Source organism: Lepidothrix coronata, unplaced genomic scaffold (genome assembly GCF_001604755.1).
Source record: "Lepidothrix coronata isolate B3197 unplaced genomic scaffold, Lepidothrix_coronata-1.0 Scaffold33, whole genome shotgun sequence".
NCBI classification, from domain to species: domain Eukaryota; kingdom Metazoa; phylum Chordata; class Aves; order Passeriformes; family Pipridae; genus Lepidothrix; species Lepidothrix coronata.
In genome coordinates this window covers 5,731,590-5,756,804 of record NW_016690213.1, presented here as the reverse complement: position 1 = coordinate 5,756,804, position 25,215 = coordinate 5,731,590, and the positions used below count along the sequence as shown (strand labels likewise).

Genomic DNA, 25,215 nt, shown 5'->3' with positions numbered 1-25,215 from the left:
CCACACCAGACATGCTCATTTAACTTTCTGAAGACATCTACTTAGAAAGGGAGCTACACTGCTCTCCCCAAACTTTTCTCATTGTTTACAAGCAGGAAAGCAAAGATCAGTAAATTCTACTAGAAAGCAGGGAGTACTTGGGAAAATCCCCAACACCTGTGTGATACTGCCAACTAGTGTTTTCAAGACATACTTTAGAAAATACTAGCATCCCAAACAAAACTGGCCTTTTAAATATATTTTAAAGAGAAAAAGCCTTACAGTGGTATATAGTAGATTCTAGAAAATACCATTAGGATACTGCACACTGTGCAAGGCATTTCTATTCTTAGCAGAGGAGTTAAATTAAGCGGATTTGTCATAGTCAGTCTATAAGCGACTTTCAATACAAACAATTTCTTCTCAGTATTTTTACTAAATAGTCACAGAGGGTTATCGTTTCCTCAGTAAAGGCCATTTCTTTATGTAATGAACATTCTGTTCCCTCTTTTGATTTTAAGTCCTTCTGTCCTCTACATCATTCAGTTTATCCTTTTTAAATGCATTTCTTTAATTTTAATTTTCAGTAGATGGAGTAAGAAATGATGATAATTTCCAAGTGTTCATGGAGAATGCTGTCAATGCAATACATTGAGTTTAGGCTTTATATGATGGTACTTGAGAACTGGAAAATTTAGAACTAATTTTGTCTCAAAACCATACAAATTAATGCCACTACTTCTTTTCACTGCAGCCAAGAGTAACTCTTAGTTATTTGGAAAACAGTAGTATATAATTGCTTTCATGTATTCATATGTACATACAAACATAATGCCTACAATTTCAAAGACTCAAAAGACTTGCAGGCTTAACTCCAGGCTCTAAGGAAAGCGTTATAGAAGTCAGAAGTATCTGGCACGAAAAATTGCAAAAAAATTCATAAATACTTGCAAAATGGAGCCTTAAATGAACTGTCTGGAACTACATTTAATGCTGTTCATCATGCAGTATCCATTCAGTACAAATTATAAGTCATAACTTAGAAGTTATAACTTAAAAGATAGGAAAGTGACACATAATGCTCAGCAATCCTCAAAGGAGCCAAGATAGGAAGAAAAAGACCTATACACCGAATAACAAAGGCCCAAACATGTCAGGTCTTGTTTCATATTAACATGGTTTCAGCACAGATGAGAAGGGCTCAGTGTGGAGCTCCAACTGCAACAGACAGAATTATCCTGTTTATAGCCATTTCCATGGCTGATCTTCTATGTTGAGAGTACTTACAGAATTCTGACAAGCAAAAAAATGCAAAAAACACGGCAGAAAAAGAGTGAGAGAGCTTACAGATATAGAAGGGGTTTTAAACATTTTTTATTGCCAAGGATGCTGAGTTCCGGAAAGGGACATGCTGAGCCCTTCCCTTAATCTGGAGGTGATTGGTATCAAACTGTCACAGTGTTTGGAGAAGGAAAAAAAAAAAGCTTTAGTAAAATGGCTAGTGCCCCATCAAACCTGAAGTATAGGCCATGTATGACAGTAAAACTTGCAGCAATTGGTGAAGCTGCCAGGTAACCCCATGCAACAGGACGCTGATGCCTCCATGGCACTTCTGGCACAAGGGGCTTTTCAGCCTGGGCATCTCTTAGGTGTCTTCACATTGCTGTCTTCCAGAACTCAGAAGCAGCATCTAGAAAAACCAGCTGGTTTAACAGCAATCCTTAATAATTACAACTCAGCCTTACCGAAAAATAAATGCAACAGAACAATGATTGTAATGAGTGATGTTTTATTGCTGAAGATTAAAATGACGAGCTCTTGTATCATATTTAAACCTAACCACTTTAACCAGTATGTATGTATTGAAACAGCTTTTATTTTAGAAGCCTATGATTTCTAAATGGAGGAAGGATATTGATTGAGGCAGAAGAGGTAATTTGCCTAAAGACATGTTGGAAAGTGAGACGGGGCAGGAACAATGTCCAGGACTTCTCAGGATTCAGGATGGACTGTAACCAGATCATTATGCACCAAAATTAAGTTTCAAAGGATTACTCCCAACCTCTATTTTGGGCTGCTAGTAGAAGCATATATTCTGTCCTCAAAATGTCTCCAGGCAGAAATCATTACAGGATTTTGCCTTTAAGACTTTAATCTACTTTAAAGGAAAAAAAAAAAGGCAAAAAACCCCCTACCCCATATATTTACACTTCTATCTCATTTCTTTTAAAAAAGCCTTGCTTAGTAGTAATATATGCAACAAAATACTGTCGTACCTTTGAGAGAAAAAATAGTAAGGTAAATGCAACAATATAATTTCATAAAGCTGTTACTTATGAACACAGAAGTCAAGTGGATAGTTTACCACAGTCATAGAAAGAATATGCAATTTTTCTACGCCTTTTTCTGGAAGTATTAAATTTCCAGACTACTTCTTAAACAAGGAATAAACATACACATTTTGCTTATTATATCTCGAATCTGCTTTCTTTAGGAAAGCTGACAGGAAATTTCTTGTTTAAGAGGAGAAGAATCAGATCCTTAGATAACACTATATTGTTAAAGAAAACAAAGACGATGAAAGAAATGAAAAAATGCTCACGGAATGAGTGAGTTTTAGAAGAGATATGTGTCTAGACATGTCTGTAACATGAGCTATTTACTGAATGCATTGAAGAATAAATTTTAAAATATATCAAGACCAAATACGGTGGGTGGCTTTGTAGCATGGGCTCAGGCTCAAAATTTTTTGCCTTCAAACACGTGCTTATCTTTGAATGGTTTAATTCTTCTCTAAAAAAGAGATTCTGCCTCTATATATTTAAAAATTTCCCTTCACATGCACATAGATAAAATAGATTTAGGTTGTGACAGGTACATATTTTTTTTGAAGGGCTTCTTTTACTTTCCTTTTTCTTAAAAAAGAGCTCAAACCAAAACACCAATAACACTATAATGCTATCAAATGAATATATGATTCACACTTTCTCTGTATGGCCAGTGTTCGCGAGCGAAGATTTGGGAAAGGTCATTAACCCTTCGAGCCTGCGCAGTGGATTTTTTAGGTGAGACCCAGCGTGCGCTGAACTGAGCCCACCCTTTAATCCTGAGGTTCATCTGCCGGGGCCGAGCAAGCTTGGACAGTGGCAGTGAGGTCCTCAGGACGTAGGTTTGTTTAGAGTGACCTTCTCTTAGATGGATAGTCTTGCAGGGCTCACGAGCTCCATCTGCCCGGGGGAGTTTTTTCCCTGACCGGGAATCGAACCCGGGCCGCAGAGGTAAGAGTGCTGCATCCTAACCACTAGACCACCAGAGACTCCTCACACTTTCTCTACATGCTTAATTATTATCACAAACACATTCATAATCTGCCTCAAGGCTAAAGAGACAATGGTAACTCCCAACATCTTTTCAAAGAGAAACTCTTTCACATTCAATACACTTAATAAAGGAGGATATAATGTCCAGAAGTACTGAAGTGTCCCAGAAATACTGTAGGTCCAATTGCAATTTCAGCACACCGAGAAGTCCTATTTAGTTTTCAGAAATGTCCTAATCTTGCTGTCTGGCAATAATTTGGACCAAGTGTTCAAAACCAGGAGCACAAAGCCTGGTACCTGAAGCAACCAGGGGAAGTACCACTGCTGCCCCAGCTGCTGCCCATCCACTTGGCCACAGCAGAGGCTGTGGAGAGGGAGGATTAGTTCTCATACCCGCTCAGACAAAATTTTCTTTTAAATGACTTTGTGACTTTCCTTAAGAAACGCTTCAAGATTAGCCCTCACAAGTTTCTACTCTCAATCTCCACAATGCCCACAGAATTAGTGACAACTCACCCAAGCTCAAGCTATTCGCAGGAATTACACACAGTCATCTTCAGATGATCATACAGCGTGTTTTAATAAATCTAGTACTTCGTGAACAGAATTCTGTTTTATAGGAACTGCACAACTGGTAGGGGATGGATATAAGTATGGGGTCCATTTTTTAGACTCCTGGGATCTTACACAGATGCCAGAGGTACTGACCTCATTTTGAAGGGTGCATATAGCAACTCCTATAGTTAAACAGCTGTCAGATGCACAAAGTAAGCAAATCAGAGACACATTCCGCCTACTTCCTCTCAATTTCTTTATTGTGGTATTTAACATTAATGATTTTAAGAAATATGGTATTCTAAAATAAAGAACTTGTAACTACAATTTTCACATTACATTTTATTTGACAAAAGAAGTTATATTGCTAGAAATACCACAGGGAAGTTTTTGCTATGTGACAGGTTTTCTGAAAAGCCAATTTACGATCTCAAGGTTTTTAAAATAAAATTTCAACTTCCAAAACTTTTTCCACAAGACAGACTTTAGAGCTTTTTCAGTTGAAAAAGAGATGTCACAGACAACAGGATCAAAAAAAAATCAACACTATCTAAGGTTATTTCAGTCTTTCAGTGTTATCTTTCAGGAGGAACAAACAGCCTCACTCTAAACACAATGCCCTTATGTCAATAAATCTGCAATTGAAATTAGAGAAGTGGAAATGCATTCTACATATGGTGAATACTAAAGCTATTATTCAGGAGAAAAAGATTACTCCACAAAATATAATGGATCTCTTCTTGTCCTAACTAGTAATGTAAAGTAATAATTTATAAAATGTAGAGCAGTTTTTGTGCCATAACTTGACTTGATAAACTTAAAGGCAGAAAACTAATTTAGTTTGTGTCAATAATACTTAGTTTATGTTGTTACAGTGTTAGTAATGAGCAGTTTTAGTAGCCTGGTGTTAGCACTGTTAGTGTTAAGTCCTGACAGGTTAACAAGGTGAAATATCTCAATATATTAAGTCAACTACTTACCTACAATCTTTTGAATGAAGAAATTACATATATTATATACATAAATGCATATGTAAAAAATAATGGCCAGTCTTCGCGAGCGAAGATTTGGGAAAGGTCATTAACCCTTTGAGCCTGCGCAGTGGATTTTTTAGGTGAGACACAGCGTGCGCTGAACTGAGCCCACCCTTTAATCCTGAGGTTCATCTGCCGGGGCCGAGCAAGCTTGGACAGTGGCAGTGAGGTCCCCAGGACGTAGGTTTGTTTAGAGTGACCTTCTCTTAGATGGATTGCCTTACAGGGCTGACGAGCTCCATCTGCCCGGGGGGCTGGGAATCGAACCTGGGTCGCAGCGGTGAGAGTCCTGCACCCTAACCACTAGACCACCATTAGATTATTATTATAAGATTATTGCCATTATGATTAGACCAAAAGCTCTCCTTGTGTTTTGATCTCCCTACTGTTACTGCTGCAAGTCTACAAAAACGTCTTGCAATTTGATTGCAGAGCGCTCCTTGGAGCACACCCAGCCACTTGTGATGGCAGCAGTGGTGGTTGGTATTTTAGTGACACATGGTCATACAGACTGGCCTTTGGTTGTCTTCAAGGAAAGAAGGAAAATGAGTCAAACCACCACAGTCAGGGCTGCTGTGGAAGATGAACTTTCATAGTGGTGTACACATGCATGCTTGTTTTAACAGAGCTCCAGGCTATGGAAGTATCTGCAAGGTCAGCTGACCTCTCTGCAGGGTCAACACCTGAGCTGCTGGCCTTTGTCAGTTCCCTGGAAAGGAAACAGTGTTGTGATGCTAAGAAGGAAAACAAGCATTGTAAAAACTTCAGGACAAAGCCCTTTTCCCAGAGGTAACTATTAAACCAGACAGATCCTGAATGACACTATTTTAAGCACGTGTTTGCGATAGATCAGAGAAGTTCAGCAGTCTTTTTATAATAGTAGCAAAAGCTACATAGAGCATGATGAAACAGAAACTTGTAGGGTTTCTGGTCTTTCAGAAGTTGTTTATTAAATATTTCTTGAACACTGGCTTTGTTCCTTTCTCATGGAATAACAGAAGCCTAAGTGGGATGCACCTAGGAGATTCCTGAGACCCCCTCCTGCAGTGGGGAAGGGTCTCACGTACTTCAGGCATCCTCAGCTTCCATTTTTGCTGAGGGCTCTTGAAAATCTTCAGTGAGGGAAATTCCACAAGACTCGTATCTCTTGTTTCACTACTGTGGCAAGCAGGCTGTAAAAAGCAAGTTTTTGCCAGCACAGAAACTACTGAAGTTCCTGTAGCAAAGCAACCCTTATCCTGTGTATACCATGCAAAAGAACAGGGGCTGGGGATGGCCAGAGTCACAGCAAGATGTCACAGAAAAGATGACTGCAGAAGTTTTGCATGATTCTCAGGCCACAGTAGGACAGAAGCTGCTTTGAACTACACATGTCGCTGAGGATATCCCAGTCACATGCTAGCTGCAGAAAAACTGTGATATCTGAAGGTAAAGGAGGGAATGAAAATCACTTCCTGCCTTAAGATACTAAATCTCACAGTTATTTTGTTGATTCCACTTCCAGATCCCCTCCTGATAGTAACACCTGGTTTCCATCCAAGCTTAGAAATGCATGTAACAAAGCTCACTTGCACTTAAAATTTCCATATTCAAATCTCGTCATTCCATATAACCACGTTAAAGACCTATGGCACATAATCTACACAGGTCAGAGAAGTGGGCTTTCAAAACATTGGTTTATAATGGTTATAGCCCTCACCAAGCTCAAGCTTGTGATACACATTACACAGACTCAGGTTTCAGAGTACTTCACAGTGGCAATGAAATCTTACCTATAATTGGAAAAGGCACCATTGCAGACACGAGAACTACACAAACGTCGCTAAGTTTACTTTGGAGAAGTGATTCTTTTTGCTTTTTAAAATTTTTCTTCATTTGTTTCTCAATAAAGCATCAACTATTTCCTTGTATCCTCCACAGGGCAGAGGGAGTCCACTGCAGAACTGACTGAGATTCTGAAAACCTCACACAGCACCTATGTAATAACTGAGGAAGCTAGACAAGATTGCATAGCAGCTCCTTTACCCAAAGCAGGAAGAATCCTTCCAATTAGTCTGACTAATTTTAGTATAAAGCAAAAAGCACAGAATCCTCAATACTTTGCTCAAAAGATGCTCATGAAGGTCAGAGGGAGTTCCAAGGGCAGGGATAACAAGTGATATATGAATATTTTATTTACAGACTTTTTTTCCTCATACTTTCAGGTGATGACAATACTATTCTCCAACAAATTAAAATAAAATTAAAATTTGGGATTTATTTCTCTCCCCCAACAGTATTAAAGTAGTAAGACACAAAATATCTGTACTTTTGTGTAGATAAGCCCACCGATGAGACTGTAATGGTTCTGATAAACAGATCAGGATTTGACCCAAGCAGTAGGACATAATATTAGAAATAACAAATAAGACAATCATCTTTATAGCCACCCTTTGCCAAATAGTTTCAGAGTGCCTTATATCTGGTTTTCTCACTGTAACTACAGTAGCTTTGTCTACTTGGGCAAATAATTTAAAATACTACTAAAAACTCAAAATACTAAGTGTTGGGAAAGAAATATTTCAATAGCAAAATAAGAAACTATTATTATTTCAAAATAACATAAAAGGCTTTGTTTTCTTAAGTAAGCTGATACTTAGGGCTGTCCATAGAAACAGTACCTAGCCACTGTTAAATTATTTCTTCTTCTTATGACATGATGTTTGGTAATTTTTTGAGTTAGAGAATGCAACATAGTATCTTGGTTGCCACTGCTATCTGAACTTTTCTCTGTCAGCTTTTCATTTAGTCAGGAAATCAAATCTGGAAGACTTTGGGCCAGTCTGAAGGAATGGTTGGGAATCAAAGTGTCATTGAAATGTGCCCTGAGACAGCCCCACCATGGCAACCTGAGGCCCTGGGTCTGCACCAAGGAAACCTCGAGAGCCACCTCACGGACGGCAGTCAGGCAGCTTGACAGAAAGATCAAACTTTCTAATACAATCTCAAGCAGTTTTGAATGTGTTTCTCCTTTTATTTTGCCACTTTCATCTTTTATAAATGAGTTCTGCAAGCTAAAAACTCTTGATATACCTTTGCTCTGCAGAGGAGCCTGCATGGCATCAAACAGGTAAAAGGGTCCTCATTTGAACTGCACAGATAATTCTTTTCCTTTTTGGATAGAGGGTGTAGGAATCTATAGGTAATCAACCTTTAGATTTCATGTCTCACAACTCGACTCTTGAACTGAATAAAACAAGTGAAAGACATTAGTGTTATGCATCACCTTAGAAAGGACTGTTCTCCAATGCAGCTGTCACCAATAAATGACATCTGCACAATTTTTCCATTTTTGGTCCAATATACAACCCAAAACATATTTTCATCAGTGTTCCAATATGTCATTGCACTTTCTAGTTTTTTACTTTTTACTAAGGACAATATTATGATAATCCTGTCACCCTCTACCAACAGCCTCATCTTGCCCATTTCGTAAGTGGGCAGTTCTTGCAATCATTTGTAAGAGACCAAAATCACAAACAAAAGAACTCATTCCCTCCTTCCACTTGTCTTTCTTGCAAACGTGGAGGAATTTTCCTTATTCTGATACCCCCCCATGCACACAACAAAAGCTTTATTAAGAACATCTCTGACTCACAAGCAGTGCTATTAAAGCAGCTTTCACAGCTATATATTTCGACATAAAATATATTACTACAAATTTCCATGCAGAGAACAGTAATAGATATATTATGTAAATCCCAAAGTTCTTAATATGATTTATTATCAGCATACTACTTTCAGACCTCAGTTTATCAAAGCATTTCTGGATACAACTGTATGAAAGAGCATATTCACTCTGCCATGGATTTCAATGGAAATCTTCCAATATTTAAAGAACTATTTACCTGCCCTGCTAGATATTAATTCTACACATCTAATGCATGGTAAAAATGGAAACATGCTAAACTGGATGTTCTTCCTCCTTACCAGGCTTATGGGCACAGCATCAGAAGGTAATTGCAGATGACGATTTACATGTTGTCAGTAGAGCCTGAATGTGTTATATAGGTTTTTACTGAGGGGGTGATTGACACATCTTCACAACAGATGCTGTGTTAGACCTTCTATTGTTTTCTGCAGATACGTGATAGTTAAAAGTTAATTTAAACTAAGTTTATGTAGAAGAACAGGTACAGAAACTCTGCTTTTAATAGTTTTTCTCTTTCCACGAATCACTTTTGCTACTTCTTATAATGGAAGGCAGTTCAGTATTAACAAATGCCCACAGCACTCACTGAAGGTTGACTTTCAAAATATATGTGAAGACTCTATATAAGAATTAATCAATGTGTGCGTGACAAAACCTGTTTTTAATATTACTTTAAACTGTAAGTCTTTCAAGAAAAATATTTGTTAAACTCTGGATTGTGCATCTGTATATTATTGTATCTGAAAGAGAAAATAGAACTAAGAAAAAAGCACTGATTTTTTTTTTCTTTTCTTCTTCAGAACAAAGATCAAATAAAATGCTACTCTGAGATCCAAACAACTTTGTCCCTAGTCCAGAAACTAAATCAGACAATGAAAACACAGACAAAACAATTCTTGGAATACTTTGCAGATTTAATTTTTCTCTTATTATTCCAGTGTTCTACCTGTTTTGCATTCAGCATTGACCCTGTCTGCACACCAGCGGTACTGCCTTTGCATATTCTAAGACATCAGGTAAGTTCTCCTGACACTGACAGCACAAAACTCATCTGGAAACCTGTGCACAGCACAAGGGGGATGGGGTCCAAGCAAAATCTGTGGAAAGCCAAGAGAATGACAAGGAGACTGCCTGCAGCACAAAGGACGACTATTTGTACAACTTAATGCTCTAAATGTATAGTCACATGAGGACAAGTTCTATCTTTGGTTACAGCCCTACAGTTATGCCAGAGAACAGAGACACATTTATAAAATCCAGCAGAATTTGGCTCAGTTTACTTACAGTAGAGATAAGAAAAAGAAATCTTGATTGCCTATGCCCAAACTGTAAGGATACAAAATGTTCTAGCAATTGTAAAAAAACTAACCTCTGAAACTTCATTCCATTTATTGTTTTGTTTATTAACAAGTCAAGAGATAACAGACACTTTAGGACAACTGTCCTCAAAAAATTCAGGTCACAGAGCATTATTTCAAAACCTTTCTGTCCTCTTTGCTTTGCCAAGCACCTCTGCTCATATTCTTACACTACATAATTCATTTTAACTTAGCCTTATCAGGTTGCTGAATAAGAATGTGAAAGTCAGCTGGCTGTAAGTTGAAAAAATGTATTCAGTGCCTTCTTATTGCTGCTGTCACTGATTTAGCTGTTCCCATGGTAAACTTAAATACCACCACAGGAAGCTGTATCATCTATCAATTCACAAGTTGGGAAGTGTGGTGTATGGAGATTTCATTTAACAGATCCCAGAACTGTCTGGTTGAAGGATGTGGCAGTTGAAAGCTGGAGGCTGGATTTCTTTCCTTTCCTTTTTTTTTTTTTCTTAAAAAAAAAGAACAAACCTTGTATAATCTCAAGAAAAAGACATATGGCAGCACTTCCAAGTTGGTTTCAAAGAGATTTTGATTTCCCACTCACTTTCTCTGAGTGTGAATTACCTAAGAAGCTGTCAGAAATTCCTCGAAAAAATCCTTTTAACACTGGTTGTCTTTAGAAAAAGAACTTCTAGAGAGAAGCTCCTTTAAAACAAAAACAAAACCACAAATGATTTTGACTGCTCTATAGCTGGAGCCTCTGACTTGAAAATCAGAGCAGTCATGAATTGGTTGTTTACAATCGTTTCAATTAAGAAAAAAAATGTGCTTCCTTGTTAATAAGGAGACAAAAACACCCTAAGAAAGAGATTATCTCACACACTAAAAAGAGTTTTTTACCATCAGAAATTGCAAGGGTGAGAGCTAATGTCTCCTACAAAACCTCTTCCTCTAGTAAATATCTATTGAAGATCAAAAATATATTCTTACATGTTGAAAAGATTTCTCTAAATGTCTTTTTTTTTTAATAAAACATTATTTTGCCATTAGCATACAGTAATCAAATACAAATATTGAATGCATTTTAAGAACTACAAATAAAGATGGGAAAAGCCAATTTTTAAAAGCTAATTTAAACTAAATAAAACCACATTTATAGTTTGCCCTTTTCTTTATTCTACTCCTGAAAAACTACAACCAAAGGATTTTAACAAAGAGAAAAAAAAAATATAAAGATTGTTTTTAAGAAGTAGAAAAGAAAGGCAAGGAAGTGGAAACACAGCATTTCAAGATTTGAGTACTCCAAAAATCTCTTAAAATAAAAGAGTCTTGGCTATGAGTCCTCAAGATTTTATGACGCTCCCAGTAACACCCCATCCAACACATGAAACTAAACCTTACTTTTCCGTGTAGTTGCAACACCCCCTGAATTTGAAAATCTGATATCATACAGTCAATCCAAACCAGTCAACTGCGAACTGATTTTGTGATCCTATGGGTCCTTTTGGGACCACTATGACAAATTTCTGTTGAAAAGCACACATTTTATAAGAAACAGCGAAACTGTCTGAAACTCAGCTGCATTCAATGTGTCTGAAATCCTACATCCAAACGCAGAGGTATTGAGAATAGCTGCCTATATTTAGGAACTTGGACCACCACGTCTGCATTGCAGAATCAGTTTGCTTATTCTTGTACATGCAAGAATAACATCTTAGTACACACAATACCCCTTGTTTCATGGTGGGGAAAAAGTCATAGAAATGGGCCAAGAAAATTAGATGCCACTAAGTGATTTTCAGTCAGCCCACACAGAACATTAGGGGGAAGAAAGCAAGCATTAGCACTATTATTAGCAGCATCTAAACTTATTTAAAATAATTATTCCCGTATCTATTCCAGAAAGCAATACAAATTACACTTGTCCCTTAGATGGAAAGACAGATAAAAAAATCATAAATACGATCCTCCCTCTGCAATGTATTTATCTTTACCAGAAGCAAGAAAAACAGGATAGAAAGTATTCCTGGAAACCAAGGGCAAAAATAAATCCTAGTTTAAGAGAGGCCAGTTGAAACATTATGATTATTGTGCCAGAGCTGTGGGTTTGATGAAAATGGATTGTAAATTATTTAGAAAGATGTAGAAAGTTGCATCCCAAATTAAAAGTAGTCAGATCTCAGTTTGACTTTGGGTACACAGAGATCAGCAGATCATTGCTGGCTGCCATCAGCAATGGAAGAGTTGTGCAGCTGTACCACTGCACCAGAAGTACATTTTGAATCATCATCATCAAAATAAACTGACCTGGGCATTTACAAGTTTTTAAACTAATGGGGCATTCATGAGATGCAAGGAGCACTTGGGTTCTGACCAGTGATTCGTATCACATTTTCCCCTTCCTTTCATTCTCACAGATGTGTAACTTCATGCTGACATTTCAGAATATCGCCTGTCTGATCAAACATGCAACACGAGGGTGAATTCCTACTAATAGCTACCGAAATACTACTCGTAAGTTACCCTTTTTCACATGATGTTATGCCACTGGTGCCAAGACAGAAACTCCTTCAGCCTACCACTCATTTTTTTAAGGGGCATTTACTCTAAAACAGCATTTACTCTAAAACAGACACAAATTGGGTACATGCTAAAATATAACAGTCTTGGTCAGGGACCAACTCTGACAAACCGCCAGGGGTTTGGAATATTGCTGTAAACTCACACAAAAAGAATCTGTCTCTGCACATATAAAATAAAGAAAGAAATGGTTCTCAGAAGAACAGTTCTTTGGAACAGGTTTTTAAGGTGCTTTATAGCTTACGCATAACAAACCTAAAGCAAAAATCTCTCAATAAGCATGATACTTCTTTAAGAAATTAAAACAAATTTTCTTCCTATGTAAAATGAAATAACAGGTTATATTGGACTAGGCTAATAATGACTCGTTTGTTGTTTATCTGTTTAAATGTAATGGTGTTATTTCTTTCCAGTCTAACTCCTGAGAAATGGGCTTTCTCCTACAACCATTTTTTTCTTCGAACACTATCAAACACCAGTTCTTCCTTTTCCTCCATCCCTGGGTCTCAGAGGAACAACAGCTGGAATTAGCATGGCTGGTTTTGTCTGCTCTGTGACACCTTTCAAGGAATTTTGTATTCATCACCCATACACTGATCACACCGACTATCCTGGCTCAAACCTTGGGAATACAGCGTGGCAATGAAATGAATCTGTGATAGGTCAACTTATGAAAAAGCTACATAAATTAAATAAAATGTTTTATACTAGAATATTATTTTTTAATTTCAGAATAACATACAAATACTAAGGAAGAATAAGACAAGTTCTCTTAAACCCACATGGAAAAGCCAACTGACTCATCCAGAATTTATCCCATGCATGTATTATTATTCATACATAACAAATACACGAAGGAAACATTTAGAGTATACAGCCTTGCCCTCACATGCTACTTGCTTTCATAACCATCCTACCTTGTTTAGTACAACAGCAGTGAGTATGTGTGAATATCAGTATTAGACACAATATCTCTGAAACTGCGTATTTTTATGGCTACATTTCAAAGAGCTTTACCCAAGAGCCATAGAGCCAGTGAATGACATGACCAAGGTCACTCAGAAAACCTGTGGCAGATGACTTGTGCATGATGTCTTTACAGTCTTCATCCAGGATTTTATTCCTGTAATTTCAAAGCACCTAGAGACTGTTACAGTGCTTATGACTTGTATCAAATAATTGATTCATTGAATCCTCCTGCTTGCTCACTAAATAAGGTCTTTTTAGTTTTCTGTGATGTTTTTTCCCTGTACCATGAAAAAATACAAATGGCATTAGCTGATGCTTAGTAGCTTTAAGTTTGTATCTCTGTTTCTGGACTATATTTTAATTCTGTTCCACGTCACAACTATTTTTTACAGATTCCACAACCTCCACATTGGGAAGAAACTGGTTATCAAAAATCTGTTGCAGATAAAAGCCAATTGAAGCTTTAGAAACTTTTGTGACACCTAAAGAAGAGCTAACACTACTAAATGTTTTTATCTATAGTATATTTAGATATACATATCTCTGCCTCTCTCTATATATGTGTATATATGCAGCATAGCTGTGTTTTTCAAAGGGAAACTAGTATTAACTAGTATCACGTTATTAGCTAAATAAAAAGTCAATGGGATCCACACACATCACGTTGTTTTGTTCTTATTATACATGTAGTAGATCTACTACAAAATTAGGCATCTTAACATTTTGCAGTCACCACTTCTCTGGTTACCTAACTTAATTCTGTATTCTCTTTGCCTGTCGTCTGTAATTCCAGCTGACTGCTCATGACAGTCAGCTGTCCTTTGTGCAAAAGTGCAAAATGAAAATTTATAAGACCCCTGTCTTAATATAATCAGAAAACATAAAACATTTTTTTTTCCTATAAAATGTTATAGGAAAAAGTGATTCGAAGATCACCATCAACCCAAAACATAATTAAATGTCAAATGAAAATTACTCTTCGTTTTCACGAACCACAGGGTAACTCAGGCTGGAAGGTATCTCTGGAGGTCTCTGATCTAAACCCTGCCCCAAGAAGCTCCAGTTCAAGCTGGCTGCTCTGGGCCTTGTCCAGTCAAAATCTAAGTGCAGCCACGGTTCACGGCTGTTCTTCAACAATTATTCTCCAAACAGCCTCTGTCAGCTTACTTGATTTTAACCACACAGACTATCAATGAGAAAGCAGGACTAAATTCCCAAAAATCTGACCCAAATTAGACCACTTGATCCAACAATCAGACTACAATATTTCCTCCCCAGTTTATCATGTGACCCGCAGTACAAATATTCATGTGCATGATAAAGTCTCTTAGGTAGCACCTTCATTTTATATCTTGGAAAGGTCCCTTAGAAAAATACAAATAAAATAAGTAGTGGATATTACATAATAAAATGCTTAACACAGAAAAGGAGTTAATGTGGTAAACAGAAGAAAACTTACTGCTGCTTGAAGCTAGGATTGAAACCTAAAATATTTTGATATCACTTAACTTGAGATTGACCCTTATGACCTCCTAATTAACTCTTTTCTTACTATGTCAGCGTCCTAAAAATTGTCTCTATTCAATAAAATGTTATAAAATGTCTTTTAAGGAGTACATTACTACAGAGTCTAAATAAAAATTAGAAATCTATTTATAAAAACCTATTTATAAAAGTTACGATTTCACTAACACTGACTTGGCCATGACAGCCCCCTTCTCTCTTTTTTTCCTTTTTCCTTATCTAGGGCTAAGAAAATAGTGTATATCAAAGCTAGTAAGATTTTTAGATATAATTTACAATGTAGTAGGCAGGCAGGCAGATATATCAGTCAACTTTTTAAATTTAGTGATTATGGTTTACTGTGAAAGGAGGTATTTTTCATGAGAGGAGTTCAGGATTTTCTCATTTATTTTTGGTTTTTACATCTTTCTAACAGATCATGATTCATTCTTCCTTGAAGACTAGTGCACATGAATATTTTTAAGCACAGTATTTGCATAGTTTAAAATTCATTTGCAGCAGTAAGACTAGATCATTAATGAAGGCTCAGCACTTCTGCCCATGTATTACGCACAAGGAGGTGTGGAGCCCTACAGCTCAAGCTGGACTCCAGTTCTGCAGAAACCAAGCTGCAAAGCAGCACACAGTTATGAGGAATGTTCCTGAATGGAGTCTTCAGCACAGGAATGTGGATGCTTGATGCACTACAGTAAGATTTTAGAAAGATAGGCTAAATATTTATATTTAACGTACATATCATGTGGCATGTTTTTATGGGCGCGTGCAGGTACGTACACAGTCAAATCTGATGTCAGAAGAGATGTACACAGTTCTGCTGTATTCTCTTTGTGAAATTTATAATCACATCTGAGGAATTTGGAGAATGGAAGAAGAAAGTATATTTACCAGAACAGAGTCTCTCTCTTATAAACTTTACTAATGTAAATTCTATCCTGCTAGTGCAATACAACTTTCATTACCACTTTTTACCTACTGTGTTAAACACAGGCATAACTTTTGGGCCTCTTGAACAAAACTATAACCAAATATCCTAAGTGGTACCAACATGTAGGAGTGTTTTGTTTTCCCTCTCGCAGAAAGTCTGTTCCTCTTAGGGCTTGAGGTTTTTCAAGACTACTTCAGTTTAGTGATGGTCCACAAACTAGTGCTCTGCTTCCAATTGTTGCTGAATTACTAAGAATTGGAAGTATCATTTAGAAATTTTAAGAAAGGAACTTCTGAGAAAGGGAATTCCTAGGAAATACAGCCTCTCTAAATACTAAAACAATATGTTAATGTTTAAAATCATAAAACATAAATTAAAGTCAATTATTAAAGGCTACAGGAGCTATAAAAATCCTGGGCAGAAGATTAATAATCAAGGCAAACAAACCTTTGAACATAGCGGTTCAAACATCCTAACATTCCAGGCTCCAAGCTGAACAAACCTTTCAGTCATGTGTAAAAACCAAAAATATCCCACAAATTATAAGATCCCTGAAGACTTTAATTTATGATTCAACATATAATTAGAAATTTTAGGACCTACCTTGGCCTTATGACAGTAAGCAGCAACCATGACATATTTATCATACCCATAAGTTGCACAGTATGTTGTTTTTTAACTCATGCTACTTGTTCTAAGTAGCTCAAAAATTTTATCCTCAGACACTCATATAAATTAACGTGTGATCAGTATGGAAAGCTAATAAGATTGTTTTTCCAGAAAAACCACTCAAGATAAAGCTAACTTTCAATTATCTAAGTGTCAACTACCATATTTTTAAAAATTATTTATTAAGCACAAGAAGATTTCAGTTATTTGGGTTTTTTTCACCTAGTCATAAATAAGCTGCCAAATGTCTTCAAAGAATGCTACAATTTACATGGAGAGACCTCTTGAAAAAAATCAGAGAACAATTATATTTAAAGATATTAAATAAATTAAAAATTAATAATATGTCACTACAAGCTGTTATTAGTCTTGTGTTTTCACTTGTTTTAATGGGTTCCCTTTGCAGAGTAAACTGAATGTGGAGTTTGCTTCTCAAACAGGAACTCCTGAATGAAAAAATACATTACCCTCCTTAAAAAGCTTACACTACAAAGCATTTACGAGCCTATTATTTGTTTCAGGTGAATGCACTACCTTTTCTGTCCAGCAGAACTCAAAGATTCTTTGAAGACTTGCTTTTGAACAGCTTTGTGACCTAGTTTAAAGAAAATGTAAAAGGATTATATTTTTGGCTCTTTAAACCAAGGGTTTTTTGCATTTACAAACTTTGCTGAATCGTTTTGGCTGTGGTGCCTGTCCTTATCTGCCCAAGCAATACTCAGCAGTATGGAATTTGCTGCCAGTGTACACTAAAAGTGCTAGTACTTTGCAAAAACCATTATTTCTCTAGCAAAGCATCTTCCATTGTATTTTACAATACAGTTTTAAAACCTTTCGATACATACACACAAAGTCCATCTGCACAGTAGAAATGTACTCAAATGCATCCAAGAAAATCTTCAGAGGGGTGCGTGGGTATATCAAAATATGTCCTAAAAACACCCTATGACTGAACTCTGTTGATTAATACATGAATATAAGACGTAGCGCTTCAAGCACAAAGGAATGAGCACTGAGAATCAACTGCTACGGCTGTTTGTCTAAGAAGGTTGACTTACTGAAGGTTTCAAAATCTGCAAAATCAATTAAAAGAATCAGGTTTTATTACGGAACATATTCTAACTACATTAACAGTAGAAGGGAGAAGACTGTGTCTCAGAGTTACCACTCAGTAGAGTTAATAAAAAAAGAGCTAAGTGATTTAATTGCACCTTTCCAATCTGCCTGCTCACATATACCCCATACTTCAACATTCAAACTTAGTTTCATCCCTTCTACTAAAAATATCTTTTATTACAGAGGAGTAAAAGGAAAAAGCTTATTCAGAACAAAAATTATAATTTCAGACAATGCATGGTGTGAAATGACATGTACCTTCCTATGTTAATGAGTATTTCAGTAGCAGCATGGCTTACGTAATAATCACGGGGTTTATGGCAGCTGGTTATTTTGACAAGAAATCTGAAGGAGCTGTATGAAAATAGCATGGAAAGAAGAAAAGAAAAGCAATAGGTCTGAAAAGTAGATACCCCTTTACAAAGCATGCCAAGTCTGCTCTTTGCTGCTTTTCTTGGTTTTCATATTGAAGGTTCAATTTTGAATCCTATGAAAGATAAAAAAGGAATTTGCAGCAAAAAGTCTTAGGGAATCCATCTGCAAATATGTTTCTGCAAGCCCCTCTGCACTGAAATGGGAATTGTTAAATAGGGAGTGGACACACTTCTATTTTTTAAGCAAAGACTAACTTTTTAATAAATTGTAGCGAATGGGGGGAAAGACAAAAAAGGTTTAATCAGTACAGTTCAACTGTGGTGTTGGAAACTCTTCACTTTTGATTACAAAATTTATGGACTAATACTGTTCTCAAATATCAAAGAAAGATCTCAATTACTTCTTTTCAACGGAAGAAAAGACTGAAGCAAGAATATGTAATTTACAGTAAATTCCAGGAAATGAAATTACACAATTTTACTGAATGAAATATTTTCTTCTAAACATATATTCCAAAGTGTAATATTAACAAAGAGCACAGCTTAAGTTAACAGTCTGACCATCAAACCCAAAACAATTGTGATAGTTTATAGTTCACTTTTTTGTAAGCCACAGTAGTGCATCTTTCTTAAAACGGTTGGTGATTCTGAACAACATAACCACATGGTGGCAGAAGAACCAATATCTTGCTCAGAAACTGTATTGCTCCAGGAAAACTATGCAACCTGACGGGTTTGCACAGTAAATCATTTGCCCCTAATAACAATGACGAAAAACAGATTGGTTCAGGGTATCTCAGCCTTCAGGGCTGATAAAGGTACATGTCCTCCCAGAGCATTGTAGCTGCTGCAAATTTAATTGTTGCTTTATAGATTGAAAGCTTGTACAACTGGAAATTTCAATTTAAAACAAGATCAGATTATTCTATATCTAACTGTTAATAAAGTGTCAGGGAAAACACTTTAATGACACATTCAGCTTAAAAATTTGGAAGAACTCCATTTGAAAATACTTTGGAAATAGCAGCATTTACTGAAAATTTTATATACCCATCCATCATCCTAAGATGTCCTTTTTATGATTTTCATAACAGATAACCAGTTAGTTTATTAAATTAGTAAACAGGGGCTTCAACCACTCAGTCTTTTTTTTTACTTTTCCCTATTTCATACTACAGTGACACCCAGCCAGAACTGAATGTATTTTCCCGCGTACAAGTCAGGAAGAGCTTGTGCTCCTCAGCATCACCAGCCAGGGCAGAGCAGGGGTTGGAAGGAGACACGGTCAGACCCTGCTCAGCCCCAGCCTGCAGGAGCAGTCCCTGCTTGGCTGCTCAAGCACAGCTCAGCATCACACCCGCTGACACCTGCACCTGCACAGCAAAGGAAGCTATTCCCTCTCCTTGACTTGTGCACATTTCTGCCACAACAGCTGAGAAACAATTAACCTGCTAACCCAAAAGGATGGCTCCTGAATGGGTCTGAAAGCTTTATCAGCTTACTGAGCTCAAGTGAAACCAGGCAGAAAATGTAGTGAAGCAAAGCTCCAGAGAATATCTTTTGCAAAATATCTAAAATTCATATATATATATATAATTAATTAAAACAAAGTATCGTATTTTGCAACTAAAACCAAGGATCCAACTAAACAGATCTTACAGCTTTATACAGCTTGCTAAATGTAGCTCCTACTATTTCTAACTTTAAATAATTACACATAATAATTTTACCTTTCAACAAAGATTTCTTTTCTGCTCCTCAGTTTCCTGACAAAAACCAAAATGCCCTCAGCTAGACTGCAGCAAAATAAAAGAATGAATGATGATAGACGCAGATCCCACGATGCATTATGTTGATGATGATTTGTCATATTCATAGATACTAGAAAAATGATAATCCTTGGAAGTTTTTTCAGTTTGATCCAGTGTGTGTGTATAAGAGGAAAAAAAGACAGCATGAGGCTCCCCTCTTACAGCAAATGAAAAGTATGTTTACACTGGCATTTTATCTCAAAATAAGTGTGCCTTTTGGAAGCAAGACTCCTGATCACCCCTACCATGCTTCGCTCCACACGACCAAGTGCTCTCAGATGGCAGGAACTGGACTCTTTTTCAGCAGAACTAAGGCAGACAAGAGCTTGTCCGGAATAAAACCCTCAAGACACACTTAGTGTGGACACTGGATCCTCCAGCACTGAGGATTTGCCTTACAATTGCAACCCCATGCTGGATGGTGCTGGATGGTGTGCTAATGCAGATGCACCAGATTTTGGCATGCCTTTCGAGATTCAGAAATACAAGCAGTATTGCTGCTAACCAAAACTATTTTAATGCTTTCTCTTACCTACGTATTATAATGTGTCTTTCACGGTACATCTCATTATTTGTAGTACATTAAAGTACAAGTGTATTAAAAACAGACATAAAACTTGTGCAAAATATTACTAAATGCTTTTTAAAGTAATACCAGATTTAGCTATTGGAATACCCATGCCAGGATAGTGATTTCATCAAGTTTAGTGAAAAAAGTAAGCATAAACACACGTGAAAGATCACTAAAAATAATTTGGGTAATATAATTTTCTTTTCTTTCCCCAAATCCCAACTACTACACAATGCTCAGAAGCAAAAAACTACAATGGGGATCTGTTACAAATACTTTTGGAGAGGATATTTGCATCATCAGTGTCTGAGTGACAAAATGTTCATACTGGCAAATGGCACCTAAGCTAGGCTCTGAGACATGCAGTTAAACAGAATGTTAATGTTTTTCTTCCCGTAATTTTCTTTCAAGAAAAATAAAATTTGAAAAAAGAATATGCAACATTTAAAACATAAAGTCAACATAACTCAACTAAAAGGAAAACACTTAGATTAAACAGATTCTAGTCATAGTAGAACATTCATTACCAACTTCCCACTGTACAGGATTAATTTCTGATTCATTGATGTCACTTATAAGAAGGAAAAAAGTTTGAATTTATAGAAGTTGTTGGTTTTTTTTTTTAAAAAATTGATTTTTGTTGCATTTTCAACAAAAGGCTAGATTATAACTACCCTTATGGAAAATGTCTCCCCTTACCAGATTATACAAAGAAACGTAATACTGCAGTTTCTCTTTAGTTTTATTAACTCATTGCTATTTGCTTATACACCTACACTGCATCCAGGACTGAGGTGGCATTGCACCCAACCACACATGTGCATTCATAATTTAGCCTGGAAAAGACCTTGCAAGGTCACCTGGCTGGGAGCCCATTCAAAGCAGGGCTAACCTCAAAGTCGGTCAGAGCTCATAGCACTCATCTGGGTAGGCTCTCTCTGTTTCTCATTTGCAGCCTTATGAAATACATCTGAATAATTCACAAGATCTCAGATTTCTCTAGCCACAGTACTAGAAAAACAATAGTACATAATTTGTAACTTGTGAAATATTTAACTAATCCCTATATGTCCCTTCGAAACCTTGAAAAAAATACAAAAGCATAAAGTACATGAACAGAGGAAAACATAAACCTTTAATTTGAAAAAGGTAGTTGAAGAAGCATTTAGATATTCAGATGTATTCTCTAACTGAAAATGTTGGGAAAAAGAGAAGTTATCTTAGATCCAAATTCCATGAAAGCACATGACTAGAAAGCTGAATGCTGAACAGCAGCAGTCCAAGCAACGCTAGTACTGGTCACAGAGAGCTGTTTCCTATTCAAATTAATAGAAAGAAAAATCACTGAGATTCTTGTTGCAAAGTCATTTCAGACTGTTATAAATCCATGCTGTCAGTAGAAGAAATTATCCTCTCCCTTGTTAACTCTTCTGGAGCATCACCTTTATCTCTTGGTGCTGCTCTGTGACAGGTTCTGTCAGGGCAACAACATGCTGAAAAGTGCAAGAAGGTCAAAGGAGTGCACAAACTTATGCCAGCTTACAGTGCACATTTAAACAGTCTCATTTTCATTTCCCAGAACAATTCAATATTAGACTGTGCTATTTTTTTTAAATTTCTGCCTTCAAACAGAAAGCATACGGCTGTACGTCGTCAAGATTCTACAGAAGACATTGCCAATATGCCTTTATAAAAAGACATACTAGGCTGAACACCAAGAAAATTAATATCATATTAATATTCATTATAGTATTAATTAGAGATGCAATTACAGGTACATCAATTTTACATAATGAAATGCTCTTACATTTGCATAGCATCTTTCATATTGGACTATCACTGGCCAATTTAACATCTGTAACTCTGATGCCCCACTGCTTCCTTTTCCTCCAGCAAAGCCCCGGAAAAGCAAGATCCCCATTGAGAGTAAAAGGTTGTGATGTTTAAGGTAATGGTTAGGGTGGCCCTTGCTGAAAAGCAGCATTTCCCAGCTGTGCTTTTTCTACCCTGGAGAGAGAGGGGGAATGCTGCTTTTTCAGATCAGCTTTATGTATTTCTGCTCTCATTCACCCTTCCTACAGCACAAAACCCCTCGCTTGTCACCCTCAGGATGGCAAAACATATTTTTGCACGTGCTCCAGAGAAGATCTGAGCTAAACTCAGAGCTAAATTTTATGAAGCCCTATCTGCCAGCACTTGGTTCTGAAGTCAAGAAAAACCGATGTTGCCCTCGAGGCATCCAACAATAGCTGAAGCACTGCAACCTAAATCCTAAACAAAACCAGGACCCTGCTATACATTATTTATATCTGGTAAGATCTGGTTGGACTAGTATCAGAGGACAGATTTTAAACGTACTTATACAAGTAAAAGAAAAGCAGTCTCAAACAAGAAACTTCATATAATAGTCTGCATTATGAAACAGACCCTTCCTAGTCTCAGTGCCCAGGCTGTTAAATTGCTGTTTAATAGCAATATGGGAGAACTGCTTCAACCTGCTTTTGATACCAACCAGTTGAGGGAGATGATTGTCCCGCTCTGCTCTGCACTGGTGCAGCCTCACCTTGAATATTGTGTGCAGTTTTGGTCACTACAATATAGGAAAGATATCCAGATATTAGAGAGTCTTCAAAGGAGGGCAACAAAGATGATGAAGGGCCTTGAGAGGAAACTGTGCGAGGAGTGGCTGAGGTCACTTGGTCTGTTCAGCCTGGAGAAGAGGAGACTGAGGGGAGACCTCATTGCAGTCTACAACTTCCTCGTGAGGGGAAGAGGAAGGGCAGGCATTTCTCTCTTCTCTGTGATGATCAGTGATAGGACTTGAGGGAATGGCCTCAAATTGCGTTAGGGGACGTTTAGGTTGAATATTAGGAAAAGGTTCGTCCTCCAGATGGTGGTTGGGCACTGGAACAGGCTCCCCAGGGAAGTGGTCGCAGCACCAAGCCTGCCAGAGTTCAGCAAGCATTTGGATGATACACTCAGGCACATGGTGTGACTCTTGGGGATGGTCCTAGGCAGGGTCAGGAGTTGGACTCGATGATCCTGGTGGGTTCCTTCCAACTCAACATATTCTATGACTCTAAAAGCCACAACTGTAGCCTTCCTGTGGCAGGTAATTTCTGAGACACATCGATGAAGTTAAGAGACAATATATCCTATAAACTTGAATCAATTACTTCTGGCAAACAAAGAAATGACAGTAATGAAAAATAATATTTTTCCAATTTACTTTCTTATTGCATTCTGACTCTTAGGGACAGATCCATATCTTGGCATGAATTTGGAAAAAATGATGCAAAGCAGCAGTTCACAGAAATCCTTTATTATTTCAGTGGATGCAAACAACTCCAGACAAAAGGAAAGTTGGATTTGTTGTGCATTGTGAGTGAACAATGCTTGCTTAAACGGACAGAAAGTAGGAAAAATGCTACAGTTTGATGAATGATATCTACCTATAAACCACACTGGTAACTGGCATTCAGGAGCTTAAGCCTCCTTATCAGAGTGTTAGAAACAACTTTTCCACCCTGTATTAGGGAACTAGCACAGCTTACTGGTTTGGGCCAGCTCCTTCTGTTTTCCATCTTCCAACCCCTTTTAAAATTCCCACCCCCCTGCTGAATCACATTCCACACGTCTATCCCAAGACACCTGCCAAAAACAGAGGACAGAGTGCCAACACACTGAAAGCTTAAAAGCTAGCAGAGCACAGCAGTTTTATCTACAAATAGGGCTTCTGCCTCTCAGAACATTAATGTCTGGATTCCTCCCTCCCCTTTTGAGCCACTGAGCAGTGATGGCTCTTTTTGTTCCTTCATTCACTCCAATTTGATGTATTTTTTCACACCACTTCTGGCGCACAGAACAGCATCCCAAACATGGCCCAGATTCTGAGGACCTAAATGCTATTTAAATCCCTAGGGTACTTGGTTTTAGAGCTGAGGCACCTCTGAAGGTAAAAAACCAGACCATAGGAAACACTAGGCAAAGGGATGTGAATGAAATGAGGCTGCTTGACTGGAATGTTGTCCCTTGTTAAAAAAAAAATGTTGTATTTCCTATTTATTTGAGAAAACATTTACAGTGCAAAACTGAATTGCTCTGTTTACTGCAGTCCCTCAGTGCTGTTAGACTGCAAATTGTTTGGGGAAACCAATAATGGGAAAGTTTATTACAATGTCCTGCAGATATTCACAGAACATTTCAGCTAACATTATCATTGTTTACTTGCCACATTTGCTATTGCAGACAGCTACTGGAGGACAGCAATGTTCTTTCTTTTAAAACTAAGAGACATTTCATTTGGCATTTTCCACCGTTTCTGCCATATGACACACCCTACGCCAAGGCATAAATACTAAGTACGACGGGAGACTCAAAGGAGACACATGGCTAGAACCAGGCTACCCCACCACCCTCACTCCAGAGCACAGGGGTAGAACAATCAGGAACCAAAAATCACCATCTGGTTGATACAATTCCTTTCTTAATCCCCATCCCCTCTGCTCCCCCCCCCCCTCAAGCGACACATTCTGATGATTCTTTAAAGCCTTTTTTCCAAATACAAGGGAACACCTAGATAGGAAGAATCATCTGTGAATGCTGTCACTCTGTCACAAATAGTTAGCTTATTTTTTTTAATATGCTATATATATGAACTACTTCATGGAGAAGCTGAGGCCCACTGTACTGTCAGAACAGGAACTGGGCCTTTACTTTCTCAACAATCCCAAATTCAGGTTTTGGATCAAAGCAGACAGGATAGGTGCTGTCACAACATC

General features: G+C 37.4%; 1 protein-coding gene and 1 non-coding gene across 3 annotated transcripts in view; both read right to left on the bottom strand.

Annotated features, from left to right (window-relative positions):
- The window catches only part of PRKCE (protein kinase C epsilon), a 288,770-nt gene that overhangs the window by 116,865 nt on the left and 146,690 nt on the right, over positions 1-25,215 (bottom strand). The gene's annotated exons all lie outside the window — the stretch shown is intronic.
- TRNAK-CUU lies at positions 3,224-3,295 on the bottom strand. Its single transcript has one exon. It is a non-coding gene; the product is annotated as a tRNA-Lys (tRNA).